The sequence below is a fragment of the Scyliorhinus torazame genome, chromosome 15, assembly GCF_047496885.1.
Source record: "Scyliorhinus torazame isolate Kashiwa2021f chromosome 15, sScyTor2.1, whole genome shotgun sequence".
NCBI classification, from domain to species: domain Eukaryota; kingdom Metazoa; phylum Chordata; class Chondrichthyes; order Carcharhiniformes; family Scyliorhinidae; genus Scyliorhinus; species Scyliorhinus torazame.
Window position 1 is genome coordinate 18866451 of NC_092721.1, and position 16878 is coordinate 18883328.

General features: G+C 44.0%; 2 long non-coding RNA genes across 2 annotated transcripts in view; one reads left to right on the top strand and one right to left on the bottom strand.

Annotated features, from left to right (window-relative positions):
- LOC140391367 (uncharacterized) overlaps positions 1–15217 on the top strand; it is a 58304-nt gene extending 43087 nt beyond the window's left edge. The window contains exons 2-3 of the long non-coding RNA XR_011935011.1: positions 6796–6898; positions 14693–15217. This is a non-coding gene — a long non-coding RNA (uncharacterized lncRNA). The remainder of the gene's footprint in view (positions 1–6795; positions 6899–14692) is intronic.
- LOC140391366 (uncharacterized) overlaps positions 2938–16878 on the bottom strand; it is a 39439-nt gene continuing 25498 nt past the window's right edge. The window contains exons 2-3 of the long non-coding RNA XR_011935010.1: positions 4851–4930; positions 2938–3829 (exon numbers count right to left, since the gene is read on the bottom strand). This is a non-coding gene — a long non-coding RNA (uncharacterized lncRNA). The remainder of the gene's footprint in view (positions 3830–4850; positions 4931–16878) is intronic.

The window sequence follows — 16878 nt, forward strand, 5'->3', positions numbered from 1 at the left end:
GCCACCTAGCAGCCTGGGGTATGTAATTACAGTGTGCAACGTTGACATGAACAAACTCCATTATAAGTGTGGACACTGGAAATGTTGATGGAAAAAGGTAAAACAAACAATGTGACAGAAGTGAGACTGATGAGATAGACATCCAGAAATGCAAACACAAAGCATGTGCACATAGCTGGTGTAATAATATGATATAATTATGTAAATATATCTGTGTACATTCTTGACAAGAAATTGAATAGAATATATCAATCCCAAGGTAACAAAGTTCAGTTATATTACTTCTGTAAAGAAACCACCCCAATGCTATATTGAACCATTCATTTTCAATAAAGGTTAAGCATTTCCAATGTCTGATGTTGATGCAGCCTCTTTGAACTTTTACGACCCAGGAACATCACACCAATTAGCACTCCTTAATAAACCCGTTGTCTCGTGCTTAGTTAGTTCATATAACCAGTCAGATGGTGAGCCATAGTGTGTGTAAAAGAACTGCCTGTTTCTCCTGAGATTGCTCTTTCCCCATAGACAGAATCAAGATGATAGATGACCAATTAACTGAAGCATGCATCAAGTCTGTTTTGGATTTGGAAGTTCCTATTTGCTTTCCTGTTACATCAAGGTTTACGGAAACTGGGTTTGTTCTGCGTTTAACTTTCCTATCCCGTTGTGCACTTTCCCGAATCGTAGTGCACAAGCATCACGTTAACTGTACATTAATGTTTGTTCGCAATAGACACCATGTATTCAACCACTTTGTTTTCTTGCCTGATACAATTTCCAAATTCGTTGTAATTGGGCCTGAGGGAAGCAATCATCTCATTTTTTCTTCATTAGATCAGACATGAAGCACGATGGTTACAGGCCCGATTTGAACAATTGATGTAGAGGATTCAAGTAAAACTGCCAAATCCACATCAATTCAAAAATGCCACTCTGGCTCACATTGAAAAGGCTTCATTTTTTAAAGGACAATAATAGTCGCAAAGTCTAATCAGGTCAAAGCTTTGTGCCAATACTGGATTTGAATAGCAATTCCTGCTAATGCTCTTTATTGTGAAGTCTGGCACCAGCAAAGAGCCTCAGAGTGGCATGTGAAGAGACTTTGCTGCCAGTTTCGGCTGGAGTCAAGCCACTGGCAGATGAGTACTTATTGCATCTTCTAACTCAATCTGTTTTGACGGGATTCACTGCAGTAGATTCAGGGAAAGAGATGCAAAGTTGACGCAGCTCATCGCTGAATTAAATTATTATTCCTGATCAGTGATGGAGATCTTTGGTGGCAAGACGAGATTTTTCTTTGGAATGAAATGAAAAATGAAAATCGCTTATTGTCACAAGTAGGCTTCAAATGAAGTTACTGTGAAAAGCCCCTAGTCGCCACATTCCGCCGCCTGTTCGGGGAGGCTGGTACGGGAATTGAACCGTGCTGCTGGCCTGCCTTGGTCTGCTTTAAAAGCCAGCTCTTTAGCCCAGTGTGCTAAACCAGCCCCTAATTGGTGTTGGAATTGGTGAGTGTGGAAAGAAGGAAGGGAAAAATAGTGTGTGGAAAGAAGAGCACACTGAGGACATTTTAGAGTGTGAGGCCTAGGCAGCTTTAGGAATGTATTGGTGATGTTAAGGGTAAATAGGTACACGAGGGCGAGCGAGTCGGAGGTGGGTTTCATGGAGAAGGCACGCGTGGAAACAGCATGGGCGGAGATGTGACATAAACCTGGAGGTAGCGGTCTGGGGCAGGGGAGAGTCTCAAAAAGAGTGGAGAAGAAGGAAGGAGGGACAGTTTAGAAGATAGCCTCAACGTTTGTGATGAAGAGGACCATGAACATCTCACAAAGGTAGAAGACAGTGCTCCAAAACATCTTTGGAAGCGCTGGCTTGTTCCCAAGTTCTCACTTTTGTGAGATGCAATTAACTTAGGGGTAATTTCAGCTCTCACATATTGATGGGAGGCGTCAGGCAACTATTAAGATGAATTGTCTCCATTTCTGGCTCCAACTTTGCTAATCTGAGGGGACTCTCAGTGTTCAGTGAAGACTAGCGTCCCATGACATGCGTACATTCCTAATGTAATGCTGACGCGCCCCGGAGCAGATTGCCCACAGCGATGGTACTGTTCGCAGCAATCCAGTAAAACTGATACTTGATTCCTTATTCTTATTTCTTCTTAGGGCTCCACCGGGAAATGTCAGATCTAGGTTGCTGGGATACATCGCCCCCAGCCACAAAATCAACATACCCTCATTCCCATTCCCACCATCACACAGCCCCCACCCCACTTCCTACATTTTTGTCACTGATGTCAAATTTCTCTCAAAGTTGTCAGACGGTCTTTTGGCTCTCCAATCTGTGCCACCTCTCTACAGGACACATCTCTGGAAAAAACAGCTACATAGATCACCAGTGGAAGTCCAGTGATGGGTTCTTCACATAAGAAATGCCTTCACAAAGCATTAGTTGCTCTTGATTCAGCAGCTACTTCCACCGTTCGGCTCTAATGATATCAAGGTCAGGATGGAGATTACAATCAGATGGTTCTTTCCAGAGTTCAGGGACGGGATTCTCCAATAATGGGGCTAAGTCCCCACGCCCGTGAAAAAACGCGCGTGAATCACTCTGAACTTACCTGGAGAAAGTCCAGTGTGATTCCCCGATGTACAGGGGGCTAGCCGGGCCCTGGAGTGTTCCTCGCAGCTCTGGCTGCCGATCGGGGGCCCTGCACTTCCGGTCGAGGTTCTGCGCAGGCGCAAGGCGGCAGCCTGTGTCGGCTGCCCCGCGAGAGATGGCGGAGCCACACCGCGGACCAGTACAGAAAACAAACCCTCCCCTCCCCCCTCCCTCGTGCCCGTGGATCGGTGGCCCCCGATCGGTAGCCTGGCCATCCTGGAGGCCCCTCCACCCCCCCCGTGAATTATGCCCCCGCCCCCCACCAGAGTGGCCGTGGACTGAGTCCGCAGCCGCCACGCCGAGTTGCTGCCAGGTGGAACCATGAGAGAACCACGCCGGCGGGAACTCGGGCAGTAGCACACGGTGAATTGCCGCGGGATCCTCTTTCAATGGCCCCCGACTGGCGCCGCATCGACCGCCCGATTGGTGATGATTCACCTGGTACCGGAGAATCGCGGGAGCGGCGTCAAACCCGAGATCGGCCCCACGTCGAGGCTGAGAGAATCCCGCCCCATGACTTTTGAAATCGTACTCAGGGCATGGAGGAAACATTGTTCCAGGAAGTTCAGTTCCTATGTAAATCTCTGTACTTGACAGCTTCATGAGGTGCCTTGCAAGGTTATCCAGAAGGATTATTGTTTCCTGGTCAATAAGTCACTTTGGCATCATGATCTTTGAAATTTCGGCAACTCAATGTGAATGGTTGGCTTTACTGAAAGGATGGTCACAGGTGTGCTGAGGAACTCCTGGATGGTAACTCTGTGACTGCAGGAATACAATAAAATATAGATATCTCAGCACTTTACACAAGCAAAAGCATTTTGGAGGAGAATGTGATCATGTGGATTTAGGTTTGTCGGTTAACTTTGATGACTGCTTCGTCATTGTTATTTGTTTAATGTTGCTGCAGTGAGATGGCTAAATCAGAGATACCTTTCCAAATCACTTAAAAGCACTTCACAAAACCTGACTTCAGTGCAACTCTTCAGCTCAGTCCATGCTTTGTGTCTGCGACCTAATTAACTCCTTCTGAGGAGGCCGATTGGAAAATTTCCTGCCATATTCATATGATACCGTTAAGTATCTAGAATGCTTCTTCAAACGCATCAGGGTGGAAATTCTTCTTGGCAATGGTACACAGCAGATGGTACTGGATAGTGGAACCCTTCAAAAAGAAATTCAAACTTCCAGTTAATAGCTGAAAGAAAAACACAACAAAATTTAATATTATAAGACATTTATTGTAACAAACTGACGAAACATACAACCGTATGAACAAGGAGCGGGGTATGCCATTAGACCCACCCGAGCCTGCTCCGCCATTTAATGGGTAATCTGGTAGCAACTTCAAATCAGTGTCTCGCCTACCCCCAATAATCTATTACCTCCTAGCTTACCAAGAGTCAATCTGCCTCTGCCTAAAAAATATCCGAAGACTCGTCTCCCACCAACTTTCCTTTTTTTTTTAATTTAAATTTAGAGTACCCAATGCATTTTTTCCAATTAAGGGGCAATTTAACGTGGCCAATCCACCTACCCTGCACATCTTTGGGTTGTGGTGGCAAAACCCACGCAACACGGGGAGAATGTGCAAACTCCACACGGACAGTGATCCAGAGCCGGGATCGAACCTGGGACCTCGGCGCCGTGAGGCAGCAATGCTAACCACTCAGCCACCGTGCTGCCCCACCCCCCCCCCCCACCTTTTCAGGAAGAGAGTTCCAAAGAACATCAGCGAGAAAGAAAAACATGCCACATCTCCATTTTAAATGAGTGGCACTTGATTTTAAAACAGTAATAACTCGTTCTAGAATCTCTGACAAGAGGAAACATCCTCTCTACGTCTACCCTGTCAGGAGTCCTCAGGACCGAAATGTTTCAATCAAGTCACTTCTTACTCTTCTAAACTCCATTGTGTACAAGCTTAGCCTGTCCAATCTTCCCTCATAAGACAACACACCCAGTCCAGGTATTAGTTCAGTAAACCTTCTCTCAACTAATTCTAGTGTGTTTACACCCTTCCTTAAATAAAGTGACCAATGCTGTGCTCAGTATTCCGGATGTGGTCTCACTAGTGCTCTGTATAGCTGAAGCAGAGCCTCCCTACTTTTGCATTCAATTCTCCTCACAATAAATGATGACATTCTATTAGCTTTCCTAATTACTTGTTGTACCTGCATACTAACCTTTTGCAGTTGATGCACTAAGACCCCCAGATCGATGCCATCTCTCACCGTTTGGATAATATGCTTCTCTTTTATGCTTCCTGTAAAAATTAGCAATTTTAGACACTTAATTATTCCTTGGGGCTTTTGTCGAAACTCCATCATCAGATGTGAATCCGCGATTGGACAACATTTGCTAAACAATCCCCAGTGCACAAAGAATTATGCTGCCAACCAATTTAGGATTGTTAGTGTGGCTCACGGTGTGGCCCATTTGCCCCTACTGCAAGCTACAAAGATTAGCACACAGGGCCTTGTTCATTGCAGACAGAAAGAACATGTACACACATTGAACCTGTTTCAGCTAAACAAAATAGGTGACAGCCATTTGCTGGTTCAGTCCTCATGACAATGCCTTGACCAATCAGAGTCAAAATACCTGGTTTAAGTTTCAAACAATGCTGGGGCCAGCCTCTCAGAATACTAAAAGGTAAAAGATTCTCTGTAGTCGAATAGCGATGCAACAGTTCGGAAAAATTGATGAGTTTGCTCCGGAGGTCAGTATTTAAAGTTATGAAAGCCCTTCTGTTGATTCCCTTATTTCCCATTTCTTTCATTTTGCAATTATCATTATTGATCTTTAAATACACCTTTGAATCAAGCAGAGGAAGTGAGGAACTCAAAAGTTACAAAATAGTACACTGTGCTAGCTTTCAATTGCAGAACTTGGAATTTCTAATGCCCGAGACTTGGGAGGGACTTAGTTCAATTGGTTGGCTGGTGACCAATGAATTGGCCTAAAGGCCGTATTCTGCCCGGCAACGTGCAGTGATTGGGTCCTACCCAAGTCGGATGGTTTTCGGAGAACCAAGAAAGGATAGCCAGGTTCTGGATGCTCAGAGAAGAAGCTCTGTGAGTTTCTCTCTTTCATTCTCCAGAAAGGCCTCATAGCTGCTGTTTTTGTGAACCGACAGGGAACTTGGATGAATCTACAGTGAAAACAATTACAGACTGAAAGCAGAAACTACGAGATGAAAGCTTAAACTGAAGGAAGATGTGCCACAAGACAACAAACTGAATCAAAGACTCTTATCCTTTTTACTTTCATCATTATTTTTCCACTCCTCTTTACCCTCTGTGTTTGCTTGTCTGTCTGGTGCGTGTATGTAGAGGGTGGGAGTGAGTTACAGAGGAGGGGTTAGGAATTAGACAATAGTTGACCAGGTGTATTTGCTGCATATTTAATTATAGTTACCGTTGTGAACAGAATTAATTGTGTTTAAGTTCACAAACCTAGTGACTGCCATTACTGGGCAGCCAAGGGCCAAAGACTTTGGGCATTTTTCGAAGAATTATTTGATAATTTCAATTGAGTTCCCACTGTGGGTCAAGTGGGGCTGGATTTGACCATGCACTTGCCCAGGCGGTTGTAACAGGGCCAATGTGTCAAAAGGCTTCAATACATTTTCGCTGTCAATGAAATAACAGCTGAAGAGAAACCAAATGTATTACTGCTTGCGTCCCACAAACACACAACCTAGTGCAAAGTTTAACATTTCTGGAGGCTCCAGACTCCAAGTCCTCTGATCAATTGTTGCAGTTAGTGAGGGACCATTATAATCCCCAACCCTCCATTGTTATGCAGAGATGCAAGTGTCATACAACCATCCAGGTGAAACTGTATCAATCAACAAGCTTGAGGAAGACCCTGAAGAAACATCAGAAGAGTACAATCTCAATCTGGTGAGATTACATAACCACCCCCCCCCCAATCATCAGCACAACCCCAGTTGTGAACTCTACAGATCCGCCTGCCGTTGCTGGAGTCTGACACTCCTAATCTGGAAGACCCTGTGGCCAAGTTGAGATGTTCAACAAGAGTTAGGAAGTCCCCTGATGGACTTACCTTACGAACGTTGCTTTAAGCTCCTTTACTGTAACCCTTGTGTGTGTTTCTGTGTTACAGGGATCTGTAAGGGAACTTTAAGAGGGAGGAATGTGGCAGGGTGGCCCCCTTAAGAGACTATGCTTTGCAGGCCCAGAACCAAATGGGGACACAGCGCGCAAAGGTAAGCCTATCAGGAGTTTAGGCGCGATTCTGGCCTTTGCAGTTTGACCAGAGTTAGCCCGGGAGATGTGGGAACAAGACCTGTGTATTAGTTGTGCTGTCCAGTGTACATAGTTCACCACAATTCAATAAACCTCTTCTGTGTTTCAACAATGCTTCGTCGACCGCCTCCCAATAAAACAGAAGGGAAATGATTGAATTTGTGGTCAGTTGCCTAGGTAATATTCCTGGCATCTTGGTTGGCCTCAACCTTGCCGGCGTTTCAAGTTTTCATTAGCGGTATCATTTTAAAGTTCTGGTGTTCTTCCTCAGCTCAGCGGGAAATAACGGAAATGTCCAGCTGCTTCATGGGCCAGCTACTCACCCAGAGAATAAATGGCCAGCTGACTCGGGATTGCTTTTTAAGACTGTGAGTTAAAGTAGAGCTGGTGTTGTTTGTACAGAGACCACCTGGAAATGTCGTTCTTCAGGGGTTTGAAAGTAATTGCAGAATAACACATCAGAAAGAAACGGGCTGCTTGATTTAAAGTCAACGTGCTGGTGACTGCACACAGATACAGGGAAACACGTTCCATCGGGTGAAAACCTTGTGAGCTGTCACTGAAAATTGCACCCTAACAAATATCTTGCCCTACGAATTTGCAGTGAATCTGTGAGCTGGTCTGTTTGCATTGGCCTCTGTGTTCCCCCGCACATCAGTTCCAGCCATATAAACATTTTTTTTTATTTGAAGTGTCTCTGTTTCTGAAGTCTGATCCACTCAAGTGACATCTAATAGCTTGTTTCCACATCTTCCCTGATAAATACCTTGTACTATTTGAATTCCAATCTTGTTAAACGCATTTATAAATTTGTGCATGCCAGTCAGTTTGCATAGACAAGTCAGGACTATTCTTGTGGGAGGGATTATTTGTAAATGCTGCCTACACTTACTCATGGCTCTTTTTATTCCCCATGTTTGGCAACGTATTAAAGAATAATGTGGGCTCACTTAATGGATCCATTTCTTCATTTCCTTCAAAGGCAAGAAGAGAAGGCAGGTCAGGGGGGAAAAAACACTATTTTATTGAAGTCCCTCCGCTTTCTCTCTCTCACTTTCTCTTTCTGCCTGTCGGCCTCTCTCTGTCTGTTTGCCTCTCTGTCAGTCCCTCCCTCTTTCAGTCTCCCTCTCTCTCTTTCTGCCTCTCTCCCTATTACGTGCATTTGCAGGTCATGAGCTCCATGTGTTTATCCCTGGAATTCTTTTTAAAATATATTTTCAAATCAGCGGCACGGCGGCACAGTGGCTAGCACTGCTGTCTCACTGCGCCAGGGACCCGGCTTCGATTCCAACCTCGGGTGACTGCCTATGTGGAATTTGCTCGTTCTCCCCATGTCTGCGTGGGTTTCCTCCCACCGTCCAAAGATGTGCAGGTTAGGTGGATTGGCCATGCTAAAATTGCCCCTTAGCGTCCAAAGGTTAGTTGGGGTTATTGGGTTAGGGTGAGGGATTGGGCCAACGTAGGGTGCTCTTTCAGAGGGCTACGGATTGGATGGACTGAATGGCCTCGTTTTGCACTGCAGGGATTCCAGTAAATTCTAATATTCTAGCTGCACTCTCATTCCTGCTGTTTAATGCATTTCTTTGTCAAAAATGCCTTTTTAATAGGTAGAGAAGGTTAGAACTTTCATGCATAATTGAATTCAGCCAATAGCTCCAGCTTCATATTTAAACAAAGCATCTGGGTAACTTACGTGAACAGTTGGCCATGATTCCATAATATTTTTGTTGTGTATCAGAGTAACACCATTGGCTGGTTTTAATGTCACGTGTTACGCAATAACGTCTTCGGAGCATTTTGTTGGCTTTTGTGGAGTTCACCATTGTACCCTGTTTGAGCCGCATCTTGTCAATCAACCCGTTGACCTTTGTTACGCAAACTTGATGTGTGCCACCTCTGATTCTTTCTCTTTGCAGATACAACAAAGAATATAACACTTTAAGGACCGCAATTGTGCCAAAAGATGAAACGCCAAGTGTGCATTCTTGTGCAGTCAAATGATTTATGACTTTGGGTTTTAGCATTGCCACTGGAGCAAGAAGGTGCATGTATGATGCATCATTTGAGCCTCACAGAGGCCGTGAATGGCAACGTGCTAATGTTAATAACTGAGTCAGGTAAACCCACTTGATGGCAACATTAATGCATTTTGTCTCGTTGAGATGCCAAAAAGCTTTTCTCCTTTAAGGGAAAACAGTGAGGTCACTGGACTAGTAATCCAGAGGGCCAGGCAAATACTCTGGGGACTTTGGTTCAAATCCCACCAAGGCACCTGGTGGAATTTAAATCCAATTCTGGAATTGAAAGCTCATGTCAGTAATGGTGACCATGAAACTATTGTCAATTGTAAACGTCCATCTGGTTCATTTTTGTCCTTCAGGGAAGGAAATCGGCCATCCTTATCTAGTCTGGCCTCCATGTGGCTCCAGACCCACAGTGGACTCTGAAATGGCTGAGAAAGCCACACAGTTCAAGGGCAATTAGAGATGGGCAACAAATGCTGGCCTTACCGATGTCCACATCCCATGAAAGAATAAAAAATGTCACGTACCATCCTGTCGTGAAACTATATCGTCGCCCTTCACTGCCGCTGGGTCAAAATCCCTTCGAGCACTGTGAGTGTATCTACACCACGTGGATCGCAGCAGTTCAAGAAGCCGCATTGCCATCGACTTCTCTGGGGCAATTAATGATGGGCAATAAATTCTGACCCAGTCGAGATGCACACACCCTGTGAAATAATAAATACCCACAGAAAAGGTGCCATGAACAGGTCTAGAAAATTACCAACAAGGCAAAAGCAATGTTGGCCTCTGTATCAAGGGGATTAGAATGAAAGGGGGAAGATGTTATCCTTCAGCTATTCAAAGCCCTGGTTAGGCCACAATTGGAGTTCTGTGAGTGCTGCCCTGTGTTCTGGATTCCCCCTCAATGAAAAAAGCTTCTGTGCGTTGCATTTTACAGGGGGTGCGGAAGGAATGAGTGCAAATGTGCAAAGTGCTTACCTCTCCCCAACATCCACCCCCCCTAATGATTGGCGGGTGCAAACTACTCACCTCTCTCCAACCCCCCCCCCACCGCCCCAGCTCCGTCAGTCCCAGCAGTGCAAGAGCTCAGCCAAGGGCACTGCCGGGTCTGTAGGAAGAAACCTATTGAGGATCATGGCTGTCAACGATTGGTCAGTCATGGTGTTTTAGTACAGGGAGAGATCCTAGAGCCCAAGGAGGGGGGGAATGAGTAGTCCAGGTTTGATGGGGCAAGTGAGAGAGTTGCAAGTGGGGGTGACATCTCTGGGGGAGAGGGGGGGGGGGGATGCTTCCAATGCATGCAAGGCAGAACCTTAGTGATGTACTGCCCTTTTCCTTCCCACCTTTTCTCATGTAGGCCTTAGAAAACAACCACTCATACCCAAATACTCACACCAATCATATTTTGGCATGAGCTGCATATTATTCAGGTGTATAAGCTTTCTAACGATCCTAACGGAACATTGAGTGTTCAATATTGCTGAGACAAGGTGACATATTTTGTTGAAGCTTTTATTCTTGCACTCATTAGGACAACTCACAAGAATAATTTAATAATGGGAACAACAATTTATACACTTACATACTTCACTGGTCAATACGCACATGTGGGATACTCAAGAGTGCTGTGCTACAAGATCGGCCTTAGTGATAACCTTATAAGTAGGGCACGTGGCATTTGCTCACCATGTAGGCTTGATGCCGATATAGGGTGCATCAACGACATCCTGCAGGATAATGGCTGCCCTCGCTGTATATCACGCAAACGCATGATCAAGCTCATAAGGCTGTCACCTTTGGCCCTGAAAGCTGCCTAGCCTAACCCAGATTACCCTGGGAGGGCAGATTATCTCAAATGTTTCACACTTCTACCTTGCAGCAGCAGCACAAGTGGTCTTCACTATGAACAGGAGCCTGCCGTCAAGCCAGAAAGACGTTTTGCCTATCACACAAATGAGCAATGTGGTGTATGAATTTCAGTGTCACTGTGATGCTAGTTTTGTAGGCCGTACTTCCTAAATCCTCGTGGAATGTATCAAACAGCTTGCCCCTTTCACTATTCACAATCGGCAAGGTACAGACTGTACCCAACCAGCCCGTGCTTGCAAAATTCAAAACAGTGTTCAACATTAGATGTGATTCCACCATTGGGCAACATTTACGAAACTAAGAATTATGCTGACAACCAATTTATGATCATCAGTCGGGCGAGCAGGGTGGTGTACTTGCTTATACTGGAAGCTACATACAGTCTAAGTAATTACAGAAAAGCATCCTCTTCTTTGTATGCAGCCAATAAGCGATTTGCATTTTTTGATTACATGTTACTGTGATGAATTTAAGAAATTGTCATACTTTATTTTGTATTTTTGAAGTAATATTATTAAAACCTCGGTTAAAATGTTAACATGCAGGTATCTGCTGGAGCTGTGATTAAAAGCGAAATCAATTATTTTTGCAGGGGAAATATTCTGCTAATATTAAAAACCATTTTACCTGTTTGCACATAGAGAGCTCATGTAATGTTGTGACAGTTTGAGCCTGGTTAATTAAATTAAGACACAGCTTGAAACAAGAGACAAAAGAATGTTGTATGCTTTGAGTACAGCTGGTGGAGCTAGTGGGGGGGGGGGGGGGGGGGCAGGTCTGTCTGGACAAATAGTTGCTTCCAGGGCTTCTAAGTTGAGCCAAAGATTTGGTCATAAAAAAGGTTTCTCTCTCCAAGGACTCTGCACCAAGGTAAGCAAGTAAAACCTGGTTGTTAAAAAAAAGTGATATTTTAAATAAATGGGCTGCTTAATTGGAATGTGGGACACAGGTAGCAGGAAGAAAGTTAAGATGTTGTATCCGTTAACTGTAAAGCTATTTTTGTGATGCTGATGTGCTTAATTTTGTGTTCAAATTTAAGTTTGTTTTAATATAAAAGCTGGCTACTGGTCAGTGTTATCGCTCCTGTGGTGCAGTAACATCACATCACAGTTTCACCGAATGCAAATAGTTGGGTTCTAATCTGGGGTCTTAACCAAAAGTGGGGCTCTGGTGTGGAACCATAACAGTTGCCTGAACACTATTTGTGATTTTCCTGATGAACAGACGAACCTCTTTGAACCGCCGCAGTTCGTTGCCCCTCATAATCGAGAGAATATTCTGATTTTCCTTTCTCAGATTCAAAGCACTTTCTGACCTTGTGAATAAATATTTAAGTGCTGTTAATGATATGTAGGCAAAAGATAGTCACCTGACTGAATCTTTGCCTGGCTAAGGTATCTCAGAACAGAGGAGCACAACTGAGACAGCTCTCTCCATGGTATGACTCCATTCATATTCTCTAAGTATTCTTGTCTTCTTAAGAATTTATATCGAACCATTCCAAGAAAATGTACACCATTGGTGGTACTGGCGAAGAGAGAGAAAGAGCGTTGGAAATCAATATTTCAGGATATTGGTGACATAATTTGTAATCCCAGGATTTCATACATTATCGCTATAAGCAATGTGCTAGGCATCTAAATTAATTAAACTATAAAAAGGAAGGGAAGATTATCAAAAGGAATGTGAGGAAATGTTTTGCAGATGTGTTGCCTCCAGTTTAATAAATCCCATTAGTTTTCTTCTGTTGGCCAACAACCCTTGGAAATGTGACCAACTTTAAAAGGAACAATTATCCAAATGTTCACTGTCTCATTAGTTTGTCATACTTTTTTCATTAGAACATAACTTAAAAGTCAGGCTTTGTGTAACGCATGTTGTTTCAATTCCCTCTTTCAGCAGGTTACAGGGTATTTCGGAATCCCGGTTCAGTGCCAGCAGGTGTCTTTATTTCGCTTTTAAAATCGTTTTATATATAACCCTCTAGACATTCTGTCGAATTGGCGAGATTTTCAGCAACCATAAAAGAAAAGCTAATGAAGTCTGCATTTTCCTGGGGCTTTTTCCCCCGAAATGTTGCAATTGCGCGAAGAGAAAGTTAAAGAACGGAAAGCTGACTTCACATGCCTGTTAAAAAAAAAACGACCTCTTCTGTTTCTCTCCCTCTCTCTAAAAGAAACCATTAAGAAATATCCTTATTTCTTCACCGTATTTTCAGACTTGAGGTCTTGCGTTATGAACGTCTGTGTCTCCTCTGCTGTTTTGGTGTCATCATTAACAGCAGCAACCAAACAAATCTTTCCAGAACAGCTCCATTTTAATGGGAACTGGCATTTCAGCAGATGGCCCTGAATAGAGACATGAGTCCATGAGGTCAAATATAGTAATTGTCCAGGTTGTACGCTATAACTCTTGAATTTATTTAGTTTTTTTCCTCTGGCTTTGCATAGAATTCATTAATGCACCTTTTTACAGCCCTGGGGTGGTTATGTTAATTCAATTTATCCCCCCCCCCCCCCCCGCCTCGTAATGTGCAGTTTGGTTGAGGACTCTTCTGTAAAGTTGTTGCGTGTTCCACAAACATACGCAAAAGCCCGCACAGGATGATACCATTATTTAGTCTTTATCAGCAGGAGTAAAATTATTTTAGCGGTCAAATTATTTACATTGTAAAGTAATTGTGTAGTAATTGTTGATCGATACATTTTAAACTCTGAGAGAGTCTTACTTTCAACGCCAATGGAATATTTTTGTGCCTTGGCACCTCACATGTTGGACGGATTTCTTTCTCTTTCAGAGCTGGTCGCAATCTACTTCAGTGAAGTACTATATTGCATTCCCAACGCCGATGGGCAGTCCAAGTGATCTTTGCAGTAAAATAACGAGAAATGATCACTGGGATTCAAATATGTAATCGACCAATCTTTGAATAAAGTTGATGACCTGTGTTTCGCCCTGGTTACGAAGGGGAAACTGTTAGCATTCACTGACATTGCTTATGTGAAACTGACAGCAAATTCCGGACCAGAACAATGCACGGGTGGCACAGTGACACAGTGGTTAGCACTGCTGCCACACAGCGCTAGGGACCCGGATTTGATTTAAGCTTAGGGTGACTGTCTGTGTGGAGTTTGCACGTCCTCCCCGTGCCTGCGTGGGTTTGCTCCGGGTGCTCCTGTTTCCTCCCAGTCCAAAGATGTACAGGTTAGGTGGATTGGCTATGATTAATGTGTGGGGTTATGGGGATAGGATGGGGAGTGAGCCGAGGCAGAGTGCTCTTTCAGAGGGTCGGTGCAGACTTGATGGGCTGAATGGCCTCCTTCTGCACTGTTGGCATTCTATGATTCTAGACAAATGCACAAGGGGAATGAAATAGAAAAGGATACGTTGATTGAGTTAATGGTGAGAGGAGGCTCATGTGGAACATAAATAATTGTATCGATCTGCTGCAATGACTGTGCTGTAAGTACTTTTCTAAAGTCTGAGTCAACTATGAAAGTTCATTTGCCACTTGCTTTGTGGTGGGATTAAAATAGCAACATTTCACTTCAACTACTGTGTGTGAGAAGGATACATGTGCTCCCTTGTAACTGAACGCTCCAGGAACAAATTCATTACCCCATCTATTCCCACATATTAAATAACAAACAGATGGCTGGTTGTGTAAAGATGCCAATATTTCTATGAGTCTGCTATTTAAAAAAAAGATGTTTTATTTAGATTTGTTTTCTATTTCTTTCTGTTTCCCCGCAGATAGCAGTTGGTTGCCGGTGTTTGGACCAGCACAGATGAAATAACTGTCTGTTTGCATGAAACCTGATAACTCTTTGAACTATTGCTTTTATGATTTTGTTTCAGGGGCCAACTCATTTGATGAATTAATTTGCTGCAAGGAAGATTTTATGTTAGAAGAAAGAAGAAAAGCAGACTGGATAAGTAATCATGTCGCAGTCAGGTTTAGAAGAACGCGACTGTTTCATGAACAGCAGTGGCCAACAGGGCTGCCTCACATTTCAGTGATGAGCGTACATAGTTGTCTAATTCAATTCCAGAAAAATGCTTCTGAAAATTGCAGAATATTTGTGAACAATTCGTTTTGAAAGCTACACAAGGTCACAATGGCGGCACGTTAGCACATTGGTTAGCACTGTTGCTTCACAGCACCAGGATCCTAGGTTTGATTCCCCGCTGGGTCACTGTCCGTGCAGAGTCTGCACGTTCTCCCCGTGTCTGCGTGGGTTTTCTCCGGGTGCTCCGGTTTCCTCCCACAAGTCCCACGTGCTTGTTAGGTGATTTGGACATTCTGAATTCTCCCTCCGTATACCCGAACAGGCACCGGAATGTGGTGACTAGGGGATTTTCACGTAATTTCATTGCACTGTTAATGTAAGCCTACTTGCGACAATAAAGATTATTTTAAAAAACATTGTCTTGTGGATTCTCTCACTTCATGTTTGTTATTTTTGACTTCTAAATGGAAACATATTCATCAGTCCTCGTGAGAGTTGACATACTTCTGATCTGAGTCAGTTTTGAGATTTCTCGCCTATGATGGTCGTTGAGAAATGTCAATGAATGAGTAATGAATTTGTATTTATCTATGGTCTTTCAAGATATGCCATACCCTTGGCATCTCTTGGCAGGGCAAGGTCACCAACTCAGGGGTCCCGGAGTGTGCTGATTCATTCAGCTCATTGCTGAGCCAACAATTCCCGTGCTGACTCAACCACATTCATTTGACGGCTATATACCCCATGATGAATTGACCGCTGGGCCATGGCCCCCTTGGCATCCATACCTCTACGACAAGGACATTGCAACCGAGATATGAAGATTGTGGACATTGACACTGATAACTGGGAGAAAATTGCTAACAGCTGTGACATCTGGAGGTTGACTGTTTGGAGGGCCATTGGAAAAGGTAAGCAGAAACTAAAAGCTCAGCCAGTCAACTGCAGCGCACAGAGAAAATAGAGACCGGTCAATTGTACGCCTTCTCGGTCTACTCTCTGCCTTTTTAGCAAATGCAGCAGAGACTGTCATGTCAGAATGGGGCTCCTGAGCCTGGAGAGTTGACCACCACCATTCAAATCATTGTCTTACAAGAAGGATGGCTACCACATTCAAATCCTCAAGCGATTCCAGAGTGTTTTACAGCCAATAGAATACATTTGAAATGCAGTCATTGGGGTTATTTTCCTTGGAGCAGTAGAGACTGAGGGGGGACATGACTGAGATGTATAAAATTATGAGGGGCATAGATAGAGTAGACGGGAAGAAACCTTTCTCCTTGGTAGACAGATCAATGACCACGGGGTGGACACATCAATGACCACGGGGCATAGATTTAAGGTAAGGAGCAGGAGTTTAACAGGGAAATGAGGAAACACTTTGTCACCCAGAGAATGGTGGGAGTTTGGAACTCACTGCCTGAAATGGTGATGGAGGCAGAGACCCTCATGACATTTAAGAAGTATTTAGATGTCCATTTGTGATGCCAAGGCAGACAAGGCTATGGGCCAAGTGCTTGAAAATGGGATTAGACTAGCTAGGTGGTTGTTTTTGACTGCCACAGACACGATGTGCCAAAGAACCTTTTCCGTGCTGTAGACGTCTATGATTCTAATACCCTGTGACAATGTTTAAGATAAGCAAATGCGACAGCCAATTTGCACACTGCAAGATCCCACAGACAACAATGAGGTACAGGACCAGCTACTCAGCTGTTAATTGTTTTGTTTGAGGGATACTTGTGACCAGGACAACAAGGGAATGTCAATGCTCTCTGTTGAAGTCATACCATGAGAACCCTTATCTATGGGGACAGATGGTACCTCAGTATCATAAAGTTGACAACCCATCTAACAGTACAGCACTGCTGTATCCATCACTGGTGATGTTTATACACTCAGGTGGCGCTTGAAGCCACAGCTTTCTGCCTCAGCATTGAGACCGGGCTGAAAATAAATGGTGAGGTACTGTCAAGCTTTTGCACACAATGACTGGCTTGGGTCTGGAATGCGCTGCATGACAGTGTGGTGGAG